Below are 22414 nucleotides of genomic sequence, written 5' to 3' on the forward strand. Positions count from 1 at the left end.
TTGAGAATGTTAATCGATTCACTGATAGTTGAAGGTAGATAACAATACTTATAATATGAAATTAAACCTTTTGGAAGAATAATATGAAATTAAACTCAAATCCAAGTTACTTTACATCTATTAATTCCTAATTGAGATTATATAAAAAGGAAACATAGATTTAAATGATTTCATCTAAGAGCTTGTAAATATGGTGACTGCTTTAGTGTTTTTAGAGAGACAACGTGCTTTACCAATTTGCCAGGAAGAACCAATCTCATGCCGGCCTGGATCTCGCGGGAAGTGATTATCGGCTTCTTGTTGTAGTGGGCCAAGCGAGTCACCTCTTGGGCGAGCTTCAAGAAGATATCGTTGATGAAGCTATTTATGATGTCCAAACTGCAAAACATATTGAAGTACGTGAGAATATAGTTAGAAAAATGTAGAGAATTCATACAAAAAGAAAGCAGAAAGATGACTCTGAGATTCTTTGGTTGAAGAAGCTCTTGTATTTATGGGTAGAAAAATAATAATTCAAAAGGAAAGTATAATAATTTATTTATTTAAGGGAAAGTATAATAATTTATTTATTTAAGGTAATAACATTATTATTATTATTTATTTATTTATTTAATTTCCATTTGACATTTACTTACCAAATAAATTTTACTACAAAAGTTTTGGGGGGAAAATTTGTTAGGAGGATTTTACTTTTATATATATATATATATATATAGATATAGATATAGATATATAGATTTTGACTAACTTAGTTCATTTAATTTAAAAAGTTGTAAACTTAAAAGAAAAATTTATTGTTTAAAGAATCATTAAATACTTGTGAATAATGTTGCATAGCACACTTAACATATGCTCGACCATGGGCAAGGGCAAGCGTGGAACCACCGGATCATTGCTCATGACTCAATGCTGGAAGTGACTGTACTAATGTCATATTATGAACAACCTAGATTAATAGCGGTTGTGGGCTCTATATAAATCAATGGAATACGCATTTCATATAAAATTAGTTTTATATCCAAAAGGGGGTAAATATACCCAGAATACGGTGGTGGTGAAATATGCCCAAATACAAGTTGAATGCATCTTTGGAAATATATAGATAACGGGTGCTTGTTTCATGTTTTGGAGGAAAAAGAGACTACATATTTATGTATATTTATTCTAATCTATGCTCAACATGTTTCCTTATGTGTGCAGGTTAACTCCTAGCAACTCTCTATCTCTCTCAATGATTCATCTGCATTTCATATACGTTAATTTCATATATTAATGGTGTTTTACTTTACCCCGGGCCTATAAATTGATAGGAATATAGGATGAGTACGTCTTGACTCAACATATTTTAAAATGACCAATATCGCGATTAGTGGCGGAGCCACAATGGGGGCAGCTGCCCCCCACTCCCCCACCCATATTTATGTATATATATTAAATATATCAAAATTTATGCAAAGGTTAATTTGACTTAGATGGTAAAACTATTAATTATATGTAATATGAGATAAGAAGATAAGATGGTCCGCAGTTTGAATCCTAGCAAAAAAATTTGATTTCGAATTTTTTTAAAACCAATAGTGAGAATTTTAATTGGATTTTTTATTTCTAACATTGTGGTTTTATTTATTTATTTTTAAATATTAATAGTGAGATGAGTGAAATTTTGTTTTTGGCATTTTTTAATATTAACTAGTCTTTTCTATGCGCGATGCGCAAAAACATATGCCCAATATTTATATTTTTTGAAATAACTAACAAACCAATATTTATATTTTTTGCCATGTCTGTCTTTCTATTGCCCAGAGCGACATGTAATGCTATTGAGAGTACTATGAGTAACTTTTGGTGGGGGAATGGGGAGTCCGATAGGAGGGGGATTCATTGGTTAAGTTGGGCACGGTTGGCCAAGCCGAAACACTTAGGGGGGATGGGGTTCAAGAGAATGCATGAGTTTAATGTGGCTTTGTTGGCTAAGCAGGGTTGGCGTATTCTCACCTCTCCAAATTCTCTTGTATGCAGGATTTTCAAAGCAAAGTACTTCCTTAATGGGGGTTTTCTTTCGGCTTCATTGGGTCATAATCCCAGCTACTTATGGAGAAGCATTGTGGCTGCACAGAATCTGCTGAGGGATGGGGTAGGTAGAAGGATTGGGAATGGAAGGGACACATTCGTTTGGGGTGATTGTTGGTTGGCGGATGTGGAGAATCCAAAGCTGGACACGGAATGTTATGAGGAGTTGAGATATGCCATGGTGTCTAACCTCATGTCTAATGACGGTGCATGGGACCAAGACTTGTTGAGGGATCTTTTGCTGCAAACAGATGTTGATAGGGTCTTGGCTACGCCGGTGGCATTGGATCAATGTGATGTATGGTACTGGAGAAACGATCTACGGGGCCAATATACGGTGAAGCATGGGTACAGGCTCCTAACCGAGAGCAGTGTGTTAACGCATGTGCCTAGTCTTGTCTCTTGGCATAAGTTGTGGCGGCTAAAGGTGCCACCGAAGGTTAGGGTATTCTTGTGGCGGTGCATAAGGGGGATCTTGCCTGTGAAAGAGGTTCTGAAAGAGAAAAGGGTGTTTATTGGGGGTGGTTGTCCGCTGTGTTCAGCTGGGGAGGAAACCATTTCTCATATTTTATGTGATTGTCCTATGGCTCTTCAACTGTGGGGTGTCACTACTTTATTGAATGGTAGGAGTGTGGCACAGTTTGTGGACTTGTTTTTGAATGATCAAGATGAAGCGCAGGCAGTACTCATGGCTGCAAGGCTGTGGGTTATGTGGAAGGTTAGAAATGATGTGGTGTGGAACGGGATTCAATGGACTATGTCACAGCTTCATAATTATGTTGCAAGTGAGGTAGGAGCATGAGATTGTTTGGCAACCTCTTCTTTGAATCAACAACACGTTACTGCTCATGCTTGGGTGGCGCCACCAGAGGGTGCAATAAAATGTAATATAGATGCTGCAGTGCATGGGGGTTTTGCGACGTTCAGGGTGGTGCTAAGAGATCATAACGGTGGTTTTATTGCAGCTTATGCCGGGAGGTTACCGGGTGTGACACAAGCTTATCTTGCCGAGGCCCTAGCATTCAAGGAGGCTCTATCTTGGTTGAAGAATCGTCCCATGAATGTCTATTTTGTTGAGTTAGATTGTTTGAATTTGTGCCTTAGTTTTAGTTCAAATTGTCTCGATTTGTCTTATGTTGGTATGGTAGTTAAGCAATGTAGAGTCATTGCAACTGACATTGGGAATGTGCGGATTCGCCATGTCAGGAGGTCAGCGAACCGTGTAGCTCATGTGTTAGCTCGAGCGACAGGTTCACACTCTGGTCTTGCCGTGTGGGAGGCTATCCCACCACCTTGTATTGTGGTTATGCTTTAGAGTAATTTTACGAGTTTCCTTTCAAAAAAAAAAATACTAATTAAAATTATATGAAATCAAATTTATTTATTATAATAATTCAATATATAATATTTTTGGGTGTTCAATCGGTTAACCGAACCATTTTAACCGAAGTTTTTTTCTTTAACCGTTAACCGAACCGAAGTTTGCTCTACCGAATTCACCGAATCGAATTTTTTTTCGGTTAACCGATTAACCGAACTTTTTAAAGCTAAAATTTAAAATTCTAAAAATAACATCTAAAATAATAAATCCAATTAAAATAAAATACATATCATAATAAATTCATAACAAAATATAAAAAAACATGAATTATAAACTCCAAACATCCATAACTTCAATTTAGTATTTATATTTATATTATATATATATATATATATATATATATATATATATATATATATATATATATATATATATATATATATCAAAAACTTCGGTTAACCTACCTTTCGAACCGAATTAACCGTTGACCGAAGTTTTAAAATTCCTTTAACCATTTACCAAACCGAAAAAGTTTGGTTCGAAAACGGTTAACCAAACTTTGTCAGTTCGATTGGTTAACCGAAAATTATCCGAAGTTTGCGCACCCCTAATAATATCTACAAATATTATTATCATAAAGAATATAAGAAAATATATGGTGGATACATGTGCATGGTAACAATAATGAAAAAGATAAGAGAAGTTATAACAGTAGTGGTATTTTTGTCCAAAGAATTATATAGTACAACTCTAAAAACACAATGTACAAAATGATTAGTATTAAAAACATGGACATAAATTAGGGACATAACTTTGATTGAGACTTATTATGTTTTTAGATAGTGAGAATTCTAATTGGACTTTTTATTTGTAACATTGTGACTTCTTCTTCTTCTTCTTTTTTTATTTTTATTTTTTAATATTAATAGTGAGATGAGTGATTTATAACGTGTTTTTCATTCAAACTATTTATCTAAATAATTTTGTTTTAAATATTTTTTTATCTTAATGTATTTTAATTTTTTCATCTCTAGTCAACAATATTTATGACTCGGTCTTTAAGTGTTTTATTTTCTTTTCAAAATATATTGTTAGCTTTAATCTTTCACCCCCACTAAAAAAGATTTCTGGATCCGCCACTGTTTCCATTGAACATTACAGGGTGCTTCAGAAAGGGTTATGATTGGCAAGCTAAGGTTCTAATAAACCTCTCCACCCTTCATTGGCTTCTTGTATGGAAAAGATCCAATTTCACCTTCAATAATTCAGAAAGCTATCAATCAAAAGAGTTTACAGTCTGGAAATTCGATCACCAAAATTTGACCATGACAGCATGCATGTCTTGGTTAGAAAATTTAAGCTCACTGATGGATGCCCAGCATGGGTACCCGATCGGTACCACCTAGCTAGCAAGTAGTCGAGCTCGACAATCTCGGGACATGATCAGTCAACCTTAGCTCCCTAACAATAGTTATGCTGTGCAACCGAATGTACCATGCGCATGGTGCATATGGTTCAAAACGACGTCGTTTTGATTAAAAACGCGCGTCCCACTTAAAAAAAAAAAATCAGGTTCGATTCTCAGCAATAGCATTATTGTGGATATATAATTATGAAATTGTGGATATATAGTTAAGAAATTGTGGTTATATAGTTATGAATTTATGGATATTTAGTTCATTCATTGTGGATATTTAGTTCAATCATATATTGTGGATATTTAGTTCATTCATTGTGGATTTTTACTTCATTCATTCACTGTGGATATATAGTTATGAAATTGTGGATATATAGTTATGAAATTGTGGTTATATAGTTTTGAATTTATGGGTATTTAGTTCATTCATTGTGGATATTTAGTTCAATCATATATTGTGGATATTTAGTTCATTCATTGTGGATTTTTACTTCATTCATTAATTCATTGTGGATTTTTACTTCAGTCATTCACTGTGGATATATAGTTATGAAATTGTGGATATATAGTTATGAAATTGTGGTTATATAGTTATGAATTTCTGGATATATTAAAATACTATTGCCGAGAATCGAACCTGATTTCTTCTTTAAGTGGGACGCGCGTTTTTTTAACCAAAACGGCGCCGTTTTGCAACCGTATGCACCTTGCAAGGTGCATTCGGTTGCGAAGCATAATTTGCGGCTCCCTAATTATCCTTTCATAACCTCCAATTAATTACTCATAACTATTCTAATTATTACCCATTATTTCTCATTTACACCCATTAAACCCCATTATTTCCCATTTATCACCCATAAAATTCCATTATTGCCCATTATTACCATTTATTACCCATTTCTTCTACTATAAAAGCGGAAGTCAAAAACAAGTTGAAGAGGGCTCCATCTCTCTGGAGACGATGATACATGTACAAAATCAACTACAAAATAATGAATTTCAAGTTTGGCACCGCCCAAAAAGACCACCTGTGATTTTTACAATACGGTTTATACGTTCAAATTGTTGTGTCTCTTCCTTTTTTCTCTCAAATTACTTATATATTTTATCGATTCGATCGGTTATGTTGGTACTACCCCAAGTCACGAAACCAACACTCACCATTGTCTATTTTAATCAAGTTATCCCATAAACTAAAGAAACTAACTACCAGCAAGTTTGCAGTAATAAGACTGAAACCAATAAACAGAAACCCAAACCAGATCCAACTATTATATATACACCTTTGAGTAATAGTTTTTCGAGAAATAATAAGACCTCAAAATATAAAAATTCAACCATAATAATCAGAGTTTCTCACCATGTTGCACAGCATTACATGTCAAAGAAAAAACAGTGGAACAGATGAACATAAATGCTGAATAAAGTAACAAATTATACCATTACGTTTGCAAGTGGCCAAGTGTAAATGCTTCATAAGTAATGAGAGGTAACTCCTATTACAAAGACATACAACTCCTAAATCAACACAACAGCCCTTGATTTTATCAAGAAACAATGCAATATATATAAGATTATTCATAAGCAAGCAAAGGTACAAAATGAGTTCATCAGTTACATGAAGTTGGTAAATACCCATAATTAGATGGTAAAACGATAACACTACATTATATGCTTGAATCTTTAATTTGCTACAATAGAGTATGCTTTGGTGAAAACAAAACTCATTTATTGACTAGACTAGAAAATGCAAATATACTTAGAAAACTGAAATTACAATTCCTAAATATACTCCACAGGGGTGCATAAAAAAATATTGACCATACCCAACTTGTTACAAATATACTCCACTCTCAGATCCCACTAAGCTCATTTGTAAATAGATCTGCTAGTTGATCGCCACTTCGAACATACATCGTAGAGAGCAACCCTACCTTGTTGAATCTGGAATTGTCCCACACTGACAATTCACCTCAATATGCTTAGTCCGGTCATCAAACACAAGATTCTTTGAGATGTTTATAGTAACTTGATTATCATTTTTAGTAAGTTGATTACGAGTGTTTATTCATTTCGATTTTAAATTATTTATTCATTTTTATAAATTATATTTGTTTATTTTTTAAGACACTAATGCAATTATTGATTAATTTAAAATCAGAAAAGTACCTAACATTTTTTTTCATGATAATTATTATGTATGTAAAATTGTTAAAAACTTGTGAATTTTATTTCAAGTTATTTGACAATATTATTTTTATTTATGTAATTTATAATTTAATTATGAAAATATATGTTAAAGTGCTGGACCTGAGGGTTTCTACAGGATATGAACTAGAGCTGGAGTTGCAGAAGCTTGAGGAAGGCTACAGACTGACCTGATGCTGAAGTTAAAGCCCTGATCTGCCAAGGCTTGCTTGGTAAGTGTGGCTTCCCCTTTGGTTTGTGGAATGTTTGTTGGTTTTACTTGGCTTGCAGGTCTAGACATCATTGGTTCATCCTTGGGCTCCATTGCTTGGTTCATGGGACTAAATGGTCCCCTTGTGAAAGTGCAGCTGTACCAACAAGGGGTTCCATCTTGTGAGCCAAGGATGGGGGTTCCTGGCTATGTCTTTTGGGGGTTTGAAGTCTGTTGGTTGTTCTATGATTGTAAAATAAGAGGACTGCAATGCCCATAGATGTGATCTCTGTGTGGATGCTGGGTATGGCAGTTTGGTTGGATTTAAAACAGGAAAAAGGAAAAAGAAGGCATAGAATTGCTGGAATGAAAATGAAAATGAGAATGAAAAGGAAAATGAGTGCTTGCTTAGGGTGATGGATTGATGGTTTGGTGGTGGAGCTTCTCTATTGCTTAGGGTGTTGAACTACATAAGCTTGCCCCGGTAAAAATGCAGAGATCTGTACGGGGTTGAGCTGGCTCGCACCCTAAGGGTAGAGGCTCTAGGCTACCATTGCTTAGCTCACAAGGTCAAATGATCCCCTTATGCAAGTACTTTGGTATCAATAAGGGGTATCATCTTGTGGACTAAGGGTGGGTCCCATTGCCTTTAGTGGGGGCATAAGTGACCCCTCCGGCTAAAACACGGTTTGCCGTGCGGGGGGGTTGACCTCGCGCTTTAGGGGTGGGGGCGTAGGGTTCGCATAGGGTGACTCATCTAGGGGCATTGCTCATGACCTTCTTATAAGCATGATGGGTTTGCTGGAATGAGGCAAGAAACACTAGACCAATGGCAAGATGATAGGAAGGGATGAACCAATGATGCACAGACATGAAAGACAAGAATGGAGGGTGCTATGAATGGAGGTGGGGGAAGCCATACTTGGTAAGCAATCCGGAAGTAGATCAGGGTTGCGGCCTTGGTAAATGGTTTGTGTCTAGTCTTGGCTTGTAGCCTCTGTAGCTTTATTTTGTTGTAAGGCCAAATGGCCATTTTGCTTTAAAAAAAAAAATGATTTATTGAAATGGAACAAAAAGAAAATTGAAAATATAAAAGGGAAGTTGAAATAAAAAAAAAAAAAAAGTTGCTACAAAAAAAAAAAAAAAAAAAAAAAAAAAAAAAATATATATATATATATATATATATATGTTAACTCCATGTAAAACCAATTTTTGTTGCTATGTCACGGATCTATATATAAAGACTAATACATTTTATAAGTGAGACATATGATTACAAATTTTTAATTTATTTGAAGACTTTTTATATAGATTGTTTATAATGTATTATATAATACCAAAAGTGAAGTATTTATTTCTTGAGAATTCCTTTCGTTTTTGGTACTATTACATTTTAAAGAGCATTAAAATGGTTGTCAAAAGTAGGATTTGAACCCACACCCTTTTACAAGGACAATAAGTTGAATCTAGCACCTTAAACCACTTGGCCATCCTAACAATTTACAACAAAAAATTTTAATATTTTATGTATTAGTATTTATACATTTTTAAATATGTAGTGACCTAGAGAGTAGAGTCTAGCATCCTTACTACTAGCTACAGCTTAGGGGTGAGCGCCAAAGGGATTGGAGCAGATTTGGAATGAACCCGCATCCAATTAATCCGCTAAAGGTGAATTTGAACCATATCATCTAATAGGAGTTTAATTGGGTCTAATCGAATCCGATATGCTAATGACGGATTTGACGGATTGGATGTGGATATATAGGACGATAGATTTGAAGCTTTAAAAATAAAAAAAAGTATAATACAATTTTTTAAGATTTCAAAAATCATAATCACAAATTTTTAAGAATCCCATTAAATAAAACAACAAAATATCACATTTTAAAAAATACAAATAAATAATTTAAAATTCAGAAAAATTTAAATTACAAGTCTTCATTCATCTTCATCGCAATGTTCAATCTGTGATGTGATGCCATGAAGAAGAATAAATTTGATTTGAAGAATGATGAAGGTGGAAAGTTGAAAACGGCATTTAAGAAAGAGAGACCTAAAACCTTATATATGCTAAATGTAGAAGATTTAAAAATTATAATTAAATTATAAAACCCAATCTTAGACTCTATTATAAGAATTTTATATACACTATGGTTTCTTGATATACTCCGTATTAAATTCCATTTATTATGCTTATACGGTTACTTTGTTCTCGACACGTACATATAGCATATCATACCTAGACAATTAATGCGGTTATTGATTAGTTTACATTTAGAAAAGTATCTAACACTTTTTTTTCACGATAATTATTATGTATGTAAAATTGTTAAAAACTTGTGCATTTTATTTCAAGTTATTTGACAATATTATTTTTATTTATGTAATTTATAATTTAATTATGAAAATATATGTTAACTCCATGTAAAACCAATTTTTGTTGCTATGTCACGGACCTATATATAAAGACTAATACATTCTATAAGTGTGACATATGATTACAAATTTTTAATTTATTTGAAGACTTTTTATATAGATTGTTTATAATGTATTATATAATACTAAAAGTGAAGTATTTTTTTTCTTAAGAATTCCTTTCATTTTAAAGAGTAGCATTAAATGGTTGTCAGAAGTGGGATTTGAACCCACGCCCTTTTACAAGGACCAGAACTTGACTTTGGTCCTCAGCCTTAGACCAGAATTTGAACCATATCATCTAATAGTAGTTTAATTGGGTCTAATCGAATCCGATATGCTAATGACGGATTTGACGGATTGGATGTGGATATATAGGACGACAGATTTGAAGCTTTAAAAATAAAATAAAGTATAATACAATTTTTCAAGAATTCAAAAATCATAATCACAAATTTTTAAGAATCCCATTAAATAAAACAACAAAATATCACATTTTAAAAAATACAAATAAATAATTTAAAATTCAGAGAAATTTAAATTACAAGTCTTCATTCATCTTCATCGCAATGTTGAATCTGTGATGTGATGCCATGAAGAAGAATAAATTTGATTTGAAGAATGTAGAAGGTGGAAAGTTGAAAATGGCATTTAAGAAAGAGAGACCTAAAACCTTATATATGTTAAATGTAGAAGATTTAAAAATTATAATTAAATTATAAAACCCAATCTTTGACTCTATTATAAGAATTTTATATACACTATGGTTTCTTGATATACTCCGTATTAAATTCCATTTATTATGCTTATACGGTTACTTTATTCTCGACACGTACATATAGCATATCATACCTAGACAATTAATGCGGTTATTGATTAGTTTACATTTAGAAAAGTACCTAACACTTTTTTTTCACGATAATTATTATGTATGTAAAATTGTTAAAAACTTGTGCATTTTATTTCAAGTTATTTGACAATATTATTTTTATTTATGTAATTTATAATTTAATTATGAAAATATATGTTAACTCCATGTAAAACCAATTTTTGTTGCTATGTCACGGACCTATATATAAAGACTAATACATTCTATAAGTGTGACATATGATTACAAATTTTTAATTTATTTGAAGACTTTTTATATAGATTGTTTATAATGTAAAAGTGAAGTATTTTTTTTCTTGAGAATTCCTTTCGTTTTTTGTACTATTACGTTTTAAAGAGTAACATTAAATGGTTGTCAGAAGTGGGATTTGAACCCACGCCCTTTTACAAGGACCAGAACTTGAGTCTAGCGCCTTAGACCACTCGGCCATCCTGACAATTTACAACAAAAATTTTTAATATTTTATGTATTAATATTTATACATATTTTTAAGTGTGTAGTGACCTGGAGAGTAGAGTCTAACATCCTTACTACTAACTACAGCTTAGTGGTGAGCGTTAAAGGGATTGGAGCAGATTTGGAATGAACCCGCATCCAATTAATCCGCTAAAGGTGAATTTGAACCATATCATCTAATAGGAGTTTAATTGGGTCTAATCGAATCCGATATGCTAATGACGGATTTGACGGATTGGATGTGGATATATAGGACGATAGATTTGAAGCTTTAAAAATAAAATAAAGTATAATACAATTTTTTAAGATTTCAAAAATCATAATCACAAATTTTTAAGAATCCCATTAAATAAAACAACAAAATATCACATTTTAAAAAATACTAATAAATAATTTAAAATTCAGAAAAATTTAAATTACAAGTCTTCATTCATCTTCATCGCAATGTTGAATCTGTGATGTGATGCCATGAAGAAGAATAAATTTGATTTGAAGAATGATGAAGGTGGAAAGTTGAAAACGGCATTTAAGAAAGAGAGACGTAAAACCTTATATATGCTAAATGTAGAAGATTTAAAAATTATAATTAAATTATAAAACCCAATCTTAGACTCTATTATAAGAATTTTATATACACTATGGTTTCTTGATATACTCCGTATTAAATTCCATTTATTATGCTTATACGGTTACTTTGTTCTCGACACGTACATATAGCATATCATACCTAGACAATTAATGCGGTTATTGATTAGTTTACATTTAGAAAAGTATCTAACACTTTTTTTTCACGATAATTATTATGTATGTAAAATTGTTAAAAATTTGTGCATTTTATTTCAAGTTATTTGACAATATTATTTTTATTTATGTAATTTATAATTTAATTATGAAAATATATGTTAACTCCATGTAAAACCAATTTTTGTTGCTATGTCACGGACCTATATATAAAGACTAATACATTCTATAAGTGTGACATATGATTACAAATTTTTAATTTATTTGAAGACTTTTTATATAGATTGTTTATAATGTATTATATAATACTAAAAGTGAAGTATTTTTTTTCTTAAGAATTCCTTTCATTTTAAAGAGTAGCATTAAATGGTTGTCAGAAGTGGGATTTGAACCCACGCCCTTTTACAAGGACCAGAACTTGACTTTGGTCCTCAGCCTTAGACCAGAATTTGAACCATATCATCTAATAGTAGTTTAATTGGGTCTAATCGAATCCGATATGCTAATGACGGATTTGACGGATTGGATGTGGATATATAGGACGACAGATTTGAAGCTTTAAAAATAAAATAAAGTATAATACAATTTTTCAAGAATTCAAAAATCATAATCACAAATTTTTAAGAATCCCATTAAATAAAACAACAAAATATCACATTTTAAAAAATACAAATAAATAATTTAAAATTCAGAGAAATTTAAATTACAAGTCTTCATTCATCTTCATCGCAATGTTGAATCTGTGATGTGATGCCATGAAGAAGAATAAATTTGATTTGAAGAATGTAGAAGGTGGAAAGTTGAAAATGGCATTTAAGAAAGAGAGACCTAAAACCTTATATATGTTAAATGTAGAAGATTTAAAAATTATAATTAAATTATAAAACCCAATCTTTGACTCTATTATAAGAATTTTATATACACTATGGTTTCTTGATATACTCCGTATTAAATTCCATTTATTATGCTTATACGGTTACTTTATTCTCGACACGTACATATAGCATATCATACCTAGACAATTAATGCGGTTATTGATTAGTTTACATTTAGAAAAGTACCTAACACTTTTTTTTCACGATAATTATTATGTATGTAAAATTGTTAAAAACTTGTGCATTTTATTTCAAGTTATTTGACAATATTATTTTTATTTATGTAATTTATAATTTAATTATGAAAATATATGTTAACTCCATGTAAAACCAATTTTTGTTGCTATGTCACGGACCTATATATAAAGACTAATACATTCTATAAGTGTGACATATGATTACAAATTTTTAATTTATTTGAAGACTTTTTATATAGATTGTTTATAATGTAAAAGTGAAGTATTTTTTTTCTTGAGAATTCCTTTCGTTTTTTGTACTATTACGTTTTAAAGAGTAACATTAAATGGTTGTCAGAAGTGGGATTTGAACCCACGCCCTTTTACAAGGACCAGAACTTGAGTCTGGCGCCTTAGACCACTCGGCCATCCTGACAATTTACAACAAAAATTTTTAATATTTTATGTATTAATATTTATACATATTTTTAAGTGTGTAGTGACCTGGAGAGTAGAGTCTAACATCCTTACTACTAACTACAGCTTAGTGGTGAGCGTTAAAGGGATTGGAGCAGATTTGGAATGAACCCGCATCCAATTAATCCGCTAAAGGTGAATTTGAACCATATCATCTAATAGGAGTTTAATTGGGTCTAATCGAATCCGATATGCTAATGACGGATTTGACGGATTGGATGTGGATATATAGGACGATAGATTTGAAGCTTTAAAAATAAAATAAAGTATAATACAATTTTTTAAGATTTCAAAAATCATAATCACAAATTTTTAAGAATCCCATTAAATAAAACAACAAAATATCACATTTTAAAAAATACTAATAAATAATTTAAAATTCAGAAAAATTTAAATTACAAGTCTTCATTCATCTTCATCGCAATGTTGAATCTGTGATGTGATGCCATGAAGAAGAATAAATTTGATTTGAAGAATGATGAAGGTGGAAAGTTGAAAACGGCATTTAAGAAAGAGAGACGTAAAACCTTATATATGCTAAATGTAGAAGATTTAAAAATTATAATTAAATTATAAAACCCAATCTTAGACTCTATTATAAGAATTTTATATACACTATGGTTTCTTGATATACTCCGTATTAAATTCCATTTATTATGCTTATACGGTTACTTTGTTCTCGACACGTACATATAGCATATCATACCTAGACAATTAATGCGGTTATTGATTAGTTTACATTTAGAAAAGTATCTAACACTTTTTTTTCACGATAATTATTATGTATGTAAAATTGTTAAAAACTTGTGCATTTTATTTCAAGTTATTTGACAATATTATTTTTATTTATGTAATTTATAATTTAATTATGAAAATATATGTTAACTCCATGTAAAACCAATTTTTGTTGCTATGTCACGGACCTATATATAAAGACTAATACATTCTATAAGTGTGACATATGATTACAAATTTTTAATTTATTTGAAGACTTTTTATATAGATTGTTTATAATGTATTATATAATACTAAAAGTGAAGTATTTTTTTTCTTAAGAATTCCTTTCATTTTAAAGAGTAGCATTAAATGGTTGTCAGAAGTGGGATTTGAACCCACGCCCTTTTACAAGGACCAGAACTTGACTTTGGTCCTCAGCCTTAGACCAGAATTTGAACCATATCATCTAATAGTAGTTTAATTGGGTCTAATCGAATCCGATATGCTAATGACGGATTTGACGGATTGGATGTGGATATATAGGACGACAGATTTGAAGCTTTAAAAATAAAATAAAGTATAATACAATTTTTCAAGAATTCAAAAATCATAATCACAAATTTTTAAGAATCCCATTAAATAAAACAACAAAATATCACATTTTAAAAAATACAAATAAATAATTTAAAATTCAGAAAAATTTAAATTACAAGTCTTCATTCATCTTCATCGCAATGTTGAATCTGTGATGTGATGCCATGAAGAAGAATAAATTTGATTTGATGAATGTAGAAGGTGGAAAGTTGAAAACGGCATTTAAGAATGAGACACCGAAAACCTTATATATGCTAAATGTAGAAGATTTAAAAATTATAATTAAATTATAAAACCCAATCTTAGACTCTATTATAAGAATTTTATATACACTATGGTTTCTTGATATACTTCGTATTAAATTCCATTTATTATGCTTATACGGTTACTTTGTTCTCGACACGTACTTATAGCATATCATACCTAGATAATTGATGCGGTTATTGATTATTTTACATTTAGAAAAGTACCTAACACTTTTTTTTCACGATAATTATTATGTATGTAAAATTGTTAAAAACTTGTGCATTTTATTTCAAGTTATTTGACAATGTTAGTTTTATTAATGTAACTTATAATTTAATTATGAAAATATATGTTAACTCCATGTAAAACCAATTTTTGTTGCTATGTCACGGACCTATATATAAAGACTAATACATTCTATAAGTGTGACATATGATTACAAATTTTTAATTTATTTGAAGACTTTTTATATAGATTGTTTATAATGTATTATATAATACTAAAAGTGAAGTATTTTTTTCTTAAGAATTCCTTTCATTTTAAAGAGTAGCATTAAATGGTTGTCAGAAGTGGGATTTGAACCCACGCCCTTTTACAAGGACCAGAACTTGACTTTGGTCCTCAGCCTTAGACCAAAATTTGAACCATATCATCTAATAGTAGTTTAATTGGGTCTAATCGAATCCGATATGCTAATGACGGATTTGACGGATTGGATGTGGATATATAGGACGACAGATTTGAAGCTTTAAAATAAAATAAAGTATAATACAATTTTTCAAGAATTCAAAAATCATAATCACAAATTTTTAAGAATCCCATTAAATAAAACAACAAAATATCACATTTTAAAAAATACAAATAATTAATTTAAATTTCAGAAAAATTTAAATTACTAGTCATCATTCATCTTCATCGCAATGTTGAATCTGTGATGTGATGCCATGAAGAAGAATAAATTTGATTTGATGAATGTAGAAGGTGGAAAGTTGAAAACGGCATTTAAGAATGAGACACCGAAAACCTTATATATGCTAAATGTAGAAGATTTAAAAATTATAATTAAATTATAAAACCCAATCTTAGACTCTATTATAAGAATTTTATATACACTATGGTTTCTTGATATACTTCGTATTAAATTCCATTTATTATGCTTATACGGTTACTTTGTTCTCGACACGTACTTATAGCATATCATACCTAGATAATTGATGCGGTTATTGATTATTTTACATTTAGAAAAGTACCTAACACTTTTTTTTCACGATAATTATTATGTATGTAAAATTGTTAAAAACTTGTGCATTTTATTTCAAGTTATTTGACAATGTTAGTTTTATTAATGTAACTTATAATTTAATTATGAAAATATATGTTAACTCCATGTAAAACCAATTTTTGTTGCTATGTCACGGACCTATATATAAAGACTAATACATTCTATAAGTGTGACATATGATTACAAATTTTTAATTTATTTGAAGACTTTTTATATAGATTGTTTATAATGTAAAAGTGAAGTATTTTTTTTCTTGAGAATTCCTTTCATTTTTTGTACTATTACATTTTAAAGAGTAACAATAAATGGTTGTCAGAAGTGGGATTTGAACCCACGCCCTTTTACAAGGACCTGAACTTGAGTCTAGTACCTTAGACCACTCGGCCATCCTGACAATTTACAACAAAAATTTTTAATATTTTATGTATTAGTATTTATACATATTTTTAAATGTGTAGTGACCTGGAGAGTAGAGTCTAGCATCCTTACTACTAACTACAGCTTAGGGGTGAGCGCCAAAGGGTTTGGAGCAGATTTGGAATGAACCTGCATCCAATTAATCTGATAAAGGTGAATTTGAACCATATCATCTAATAGGAGTTTAATTGGGTCTAATCGAATCCGATATGTTAATGACGGATTTGACGGGATGAGATAGGGAAAATCAAATTCAATTCTGATAGGATAAGATGTTACAATACTAAAGGAAATAACAAACGTAAAGAACTCCTATCTAAGTGGTTAGCCATAGAAGACTAAGCCAACTATTACATAATTACTAAGCTCAATAATAATTATAATAATAAACTAACAATATTACTAACACACCCCCTCAAGCACAAGGATGTGAAACAACGTTGAGCTTGTCTCGAAGAGCTGCAAATCTGGGCCCCGGTAGCGGTTTGGTGAGAATATCTGCCAGCTGATCCTTGGTAGACACAAAGTTGACAATAAATTCTCCGGATGCAACTTTGTCCCGGACGAAGTGGAAATCGATTTCGACGTGTTTGGTTCTGGCATGAAAAACTGGGTTGGCGCATAGATATGTTGCTCCTAAGTTATCACACCATAGCGTTGCAGGATCCCCTGAATGTAAACCAAGTTCACGGAGTAAAGAAACAATCCACGTAACTTCCGCCGAGACATCTGCAAGAGTCTTATATTCGGCTTCAGTCGAAGAGCGCGCAACAGTTCGTTGTTTCCTGGAAAGCCACGAAATTAGGTTAGAGCCTAGAAAAACGGCATACCCGCTAGTGCTCTTCCTGTCTACCGGACATCCTGCCCAATCGGAGTCGGAGAAGGCATGTACCGAAGTCGACATAAGGTGATAATCGTAACCCGTAGTTGAGTGTCCCTTTGATGTACCGTAGGACACGTTTAAGCAAAACCCAATGATCATCAGTAGGGGAGTGCATGAACTGGCAGAGACGGTTGACTGCAAAGGATAAGTCAGGCCTGGTGATAGTCAGATATTGTAAGGCCCCGACTAGCCGCCTGTACTGTGTTGGATTTTCATTTGGCTGCGTGGAGGGTGTGACACTTTGAGTGACTGACGTCGGAGTAGCTAGTGGTTTACAGTATGTCATACCGGCTCGGTTCAATAGGTCCATCATGTAGCGGCGTTGTGACAACATTAAGCTACCATCCTGGTTGAGTGTCTCGATCCCTAAGAAAAAACTCGGAGTACCCAGGTCACGGATTTTAAAAGTAGTAGATAACCGGTGTAACAGCTTGTCAATCAAAGTAGCATCATCGCCCATCATAATAATGCCATCCACGTAGACCAGCAGGAATACACGTGACGCCCCCGCGGAATAATGAAAGAGGGAGACATCCGTTTTCGATGGGGAGAAACCTGCAGAAACTAAAAAGTCATGGAGCCTTTTGAACCAAGCCCGTGGGGCCTGCTTCAGGCCATACAGGGAGCGCTGAAGATGACACACATATTCTGGATGTGTTGGATCCTCGTAGCCAGGCGGTTGCTTCATATAAACAGTTTCTGCTAAGTGACCGTTGAGGAAGGCATTGTGGACATCTAACTGGCGTAGAGTCCATCCTCTCGACACGGCAATCGAGAACAACATGCGTACCGTAGTCGGTTTGACTACGGGACTAAAAGTATCAAAAAAATCTTCCCCGACCACTTGATTAAATCCTTTTGCCACGAGACGCGCCTTGTAGCGCTCTACGGTGCCATCTGCTGTGCGTTTTGTACGAAACACCCATTTACATCCAATGATGTTCATACTCGGGTGCGGTGGTACAAGTTTCCAAGTACTGTTATGAAGAAGAGCATTGAACTCTTGGTCCATCGCATCACGCCACTGTGGATGCCCCACAGCCTGTGAATAACATGTTGGGTCAGTACTGATATTTAATGCCTGTAAGGGCTCACTTGTGCCACGTGTCATGTGACGTAGTCTCATGACATGTTGCCTGTCTTGTGGGACCTGCCGTTTACGCCTCCGAGGTGGGCGTGCAATGGCTAGCGGTACTGGCTCCGGATCTGACGGTGCCGTGCCATGGACCACGATGGTGGACTCAGGCGGTGTTGCAGCTGGCGGGTCATATGGGACAATAGCCCCGGCTGCCCATGGCATGGTGGACTCATGTGGCTCCGTAGCAACCTGTGAATGTGAGTCAGCAAAAGGAAAGACCGATTCGTCAAATCGGACATGACGACAGATAAAAACTTTCCCACTTGTTAGATCCATGCACCTATATCCCCTAAAAGACGGGGGGTAACCTAAGAAGACACAGGGTGCAGACCGATACTCTATCTTGTGCCTGTTATATGGCCTTAGATAAGGATAACATCGGCACCCAAAGACACGTAGGAAGTTGTAAGGTGGTAGGGTTTTATGTAATCGGTGATACGGGCTTTCAAACTGTAGTGCTGACGAGGGTAGATAGTTGATTAAACAAGTGGCTGTTTCGAAGGCATAGTCCCAATATTGAAGGGGTACTGAACCTTCTGCAAGTAGGGTCAATCCGGTTTCAACAATGTGTCGATTCCGGCGCTCAACCCTACCGTTCTGTTCGTGGGTGTAGGCACATGATTGCCGGTGAATAATGCCAAGTTTTTGAAAAGTATTATGTAGGGCTCTATATTCACCCCCTAAATTTGATTGGATGGATTTGATAGAACGCGAAAATTGGCGTTCTACCATCACGCGAAAAGAGTCAAAAATTTTATAAACGTCTGATTTTACCCGTAAGGGATAAAACCAGCAAAATCTCGAGTAGTCATCTACAAACAATATAAAATAGCGAAAACCACTAGAAGATATTTCAGGTGATGAGCCCCATATATCTGTGTACAATAAATCTAAGACATTATTGCTAGATGAAACTACTTGTTCTAAAGCAAAACGCGAGGATTTCCCAAGCTGACACGCCGTGCACGACCCCATAGATTTGGATTTATTTGTTGTGACTGGGCAATTTTGTAAGACTCGATTTTGAACTTGTTCGTGTGGATGACCCAACCTGCGATGCCACACCACGGGAGTGGCCCGGGAGGAAATGAAAGCAAAATGTGACCGAGCCACCGGAAGTTGATATAGGCCACCCGTGGCGGGACCCTTAAGCAGTGTCGCCCTGGTTACGGAGTCCTTCACAACAAAATAATTTTTGTGAAATTCAAAATATACATCGTTTTCATTAGTGAACCGATGTACTGATAATAGAGGAACAAATAAATTAGGGACGTGCAAAATATTGGACAGAGAAAGAGACTTTGAACCAGAATTAACAGGAATAAGTGCATGACCAACTCGTGAGATTGTCAAACCTGCGCCATTACCAACCCGAAGAACGTCGCTTCCAGCATAGTCATCGGACTGCGTCATCATGGATTGATCCGGCGTCGCGTGGGCTGTTGCTCCGGTGTCGGGAAACCACGCTGAATGCGCCGATGCCGCCTCGTCGCCGGCTACCACAAGATTGGCTTGCGCCGGTTGGTTGGGCGGCTGTGTGGTGTATCTTTTGAAACAGTATACAGCAGTAAGCCCTTGAGCCTGGCATATTCGGCATCTCGGACCACCACCGCGACCACGACCGGATCCACCTCGGCCACGGCCTTGCCTGCCGCGACCCTGTCCGCCTCTGGAATTGCCGCCGGAGCCACCGTTCGTATGCGACTGGCGGCCGTGACTCTGTCCGGCGTACATGGCTGTTGCAGAGCCTCCCACGTCGTTGCCCACCGCAAAATCATCGGCGAAGATAAACTCTTGCGCCTGTAAATAATCGGATAACTGGGGTATGGACACCGGAGTACCTGTAACCGTGAGGGAAGCAGCCATCGCACGGAACTCCGGTCGAAGGCCTCTGAACATGTACATATTTTGTTCATCGAGGGAGAGTGGCCGGCCGGCGAGTGCAAGGGCTTCCACGATGAGCTGGGCACGACCGAGATACTCGGCCGGAGTGCTGTTTCCTTGGCGGAGAGTCTGGAATTGGCCTAAGAGATTTAGGCATCGCGCCCGTGTGGAGGAACCAAGAGCCGCCGTCACCGATTCCCAGACCTCCCGAGAAGACGAACGCCCCACTGCCAAGTACATTACCTCATCTGAAAGAGAGGAGATAAGTAGTGACAGTATAGATTGGTCTTGTTGCAACCATGCGGCATGTGCCGGATTTGGGGTGGAGACCGCGGTCGCGACACCGGAGCCCGAGTCGCCAGTTGCGGCAGTCTCAACCATGGGCGGAGGACATGGAGTACTGCCGTCCACAAAGCCCAGGAGGCCTTGCCCGCGGAGAAAAGGGACTAACTGTGTTCGCCAGAAGAGGAAATTTCGGGAGGTGAGCTTGATGGAAACAAAATGGTGAGCTCCGGAGAGCGGGTTTTGGGTGGAGGCCGGAGAGGTAACAGGGGTTGCCGTCACAGTTCGCTCAGAAGAGTTGGTTGACATGATCGGCGTTTGGGGAGAAAGAATAGGTTGGTTAGGAACGTACCTAGCTGATACCAGATGAGATAGGGAAAATCAAATTCAATTCTGATAGGATAAGATGTTACAATACTAAAGGAAATAACAAACGTAAAGAACTCCTATCTAAGTGGTTAGCCTTAGAAGACTAAGCCAACTATTACATAATTACTAAGCTCAATAATAATTATAATAATAAACTAACAATATTACTAACAGACGGATTGGATGTGGATATATAGGACGACAGATTTGAAGTTTTAAAAATAAAATAAAGTATAATACAATTTTTCAAGAATTCAAAAATCATAATCACAAATTTTTTAGAATCCCATTAAATAAAACAACAAAATATCACATTTTATAAAAATACAAATAATTAATTTAAATTTCAAAAAAATTTAAATTACTAGTCTTCATTCATCTTCACCGCAATGTTGAATCTGTGATGTGATGCCATGAAGAAGAATAAATTTGATTTGAAGAATGAAGAAGGTGGAAAGTTGAAAACGGCATTTAAGAAAGAGACACCTAAAACCTTATATATGCTAAATGTAGAAAATTTAAAAATTATAATTAAATTATAAAACCAATCTTAGACTCTATTATAAGAATTTTATATACACTATGGTTTCTTGATATACTCCGTATTAAATTCCATTTATTATGCTTATACGGTTACTTTGTTCTCGACACGTACATATAGCATATCATACCTAGACAATTGATGCGGTTATTGATTATTTTACATTTAGAAAAGTACCTAACACTTTTTTTTTTCACGATAATTATTATGTATGTAAAATTGTTAAAAACTTGTGCATTTTATTTCAAGTTATTTGACAATATTATTTTTATTTATGTAATTTATAATTTAATTATGAAAATATATGTTAACTCCATGTAAAACCAATTTTTGTTGCTATGTCACGGACCTATATATAAAGACTAATACATTCTATAAGTGTGACATATGATTACAAATTTTTAATTTATTTGAAGACTTTTTATATAGATTGTTTATAATGTATTAAATAATACCAAAAGTGAAGTATTTTTTTTCTTGAGAATTCCATTCATTTTTGGAACTATTACATTTTAAAGAGTAACATTAAATGGTTGTCAGAAGTGGGATTTGAACCCACGCCCTTTTACAAGGACCAAAACTTGAGTCTAGCGTCTTAGACCACTCGGCCATCCTGACAATTTACAACAAAAATTTTTAATATTTTATGTATTAGTATTTATACATATTTTTAAATGTGTAGTGACCTGGAGAGTAGAGTCTAGCATCCTTACTACTAACTACAGCTTAGGGGTGAGCGCCAAAGGGATTGGAGCAGATTTGGAATGAACCCGCATCCAATTAATCCGTTAAAGGTGAATTTGAACCATATCATCTAATAGGA

The 22414-nt window shown here is 34.2% G+C and overlaps 4 non-coding genes across 4 annotated transcripts; all 4 read right to left on the minus strand.

Moving 5' to 3' along the window:
- Nucleotides 1-10865: 10865 nt before the first annotated feature.
- On the minus strand, nucleotides 10866-10949 carry TRNAL-CAA. Its single transcript has one exon. It is a non-coding gene; the product is annotated as a tRNA-Leu (tRNA).
- A 2164-nt stretch (nucleotides 10950-13113) lies between these two features.
- Nucleotides 13114-13197, minus strand: TRNAL-CAA. Its single transcript has one exon. It is a non-coding gene; the product is annotated as a tRNA-Leu (tRNA).
- Nucleotides 13198-16387: 3190 nt separating this feature from the next.
- TRNAL-CAA lies at nucleotides 16388-16471 on the minus strand. The gene has a single exon. It is a non-coding gene; the product is annotated as a tRNA-Leu (tRNA).
- A 5654-nt stretch (nucleotides 16472-22125) lies between these two features.
- TRNAL-CAA lies at nucleotides 22126-22209 on the minus strand. Its single transcript has one exon. It is a non-coding gene; the product is annotated as a tRNA-Leu (tRNA).
- Between the last annotated feature and the right edge of the window lie 205 nt (nucleotides 22210-22414).

Source organism: Ipomoea nil, unplaced genomic scaffold (assembly GCF_001879475.1).
Source record: "Ipomoea nil cultivar Tokyo-kokei standard unplaced genomic scaffold, Asagao_1.1 scaffold2827, whole genome shotgun sequence".
Lineage (NCBI taxonomy): Eukaryota > Viridiplantae > Streptophyta > Magnoliopsida > Solanales > Convolvulaceae > Ipomoea > Ipomoea nil.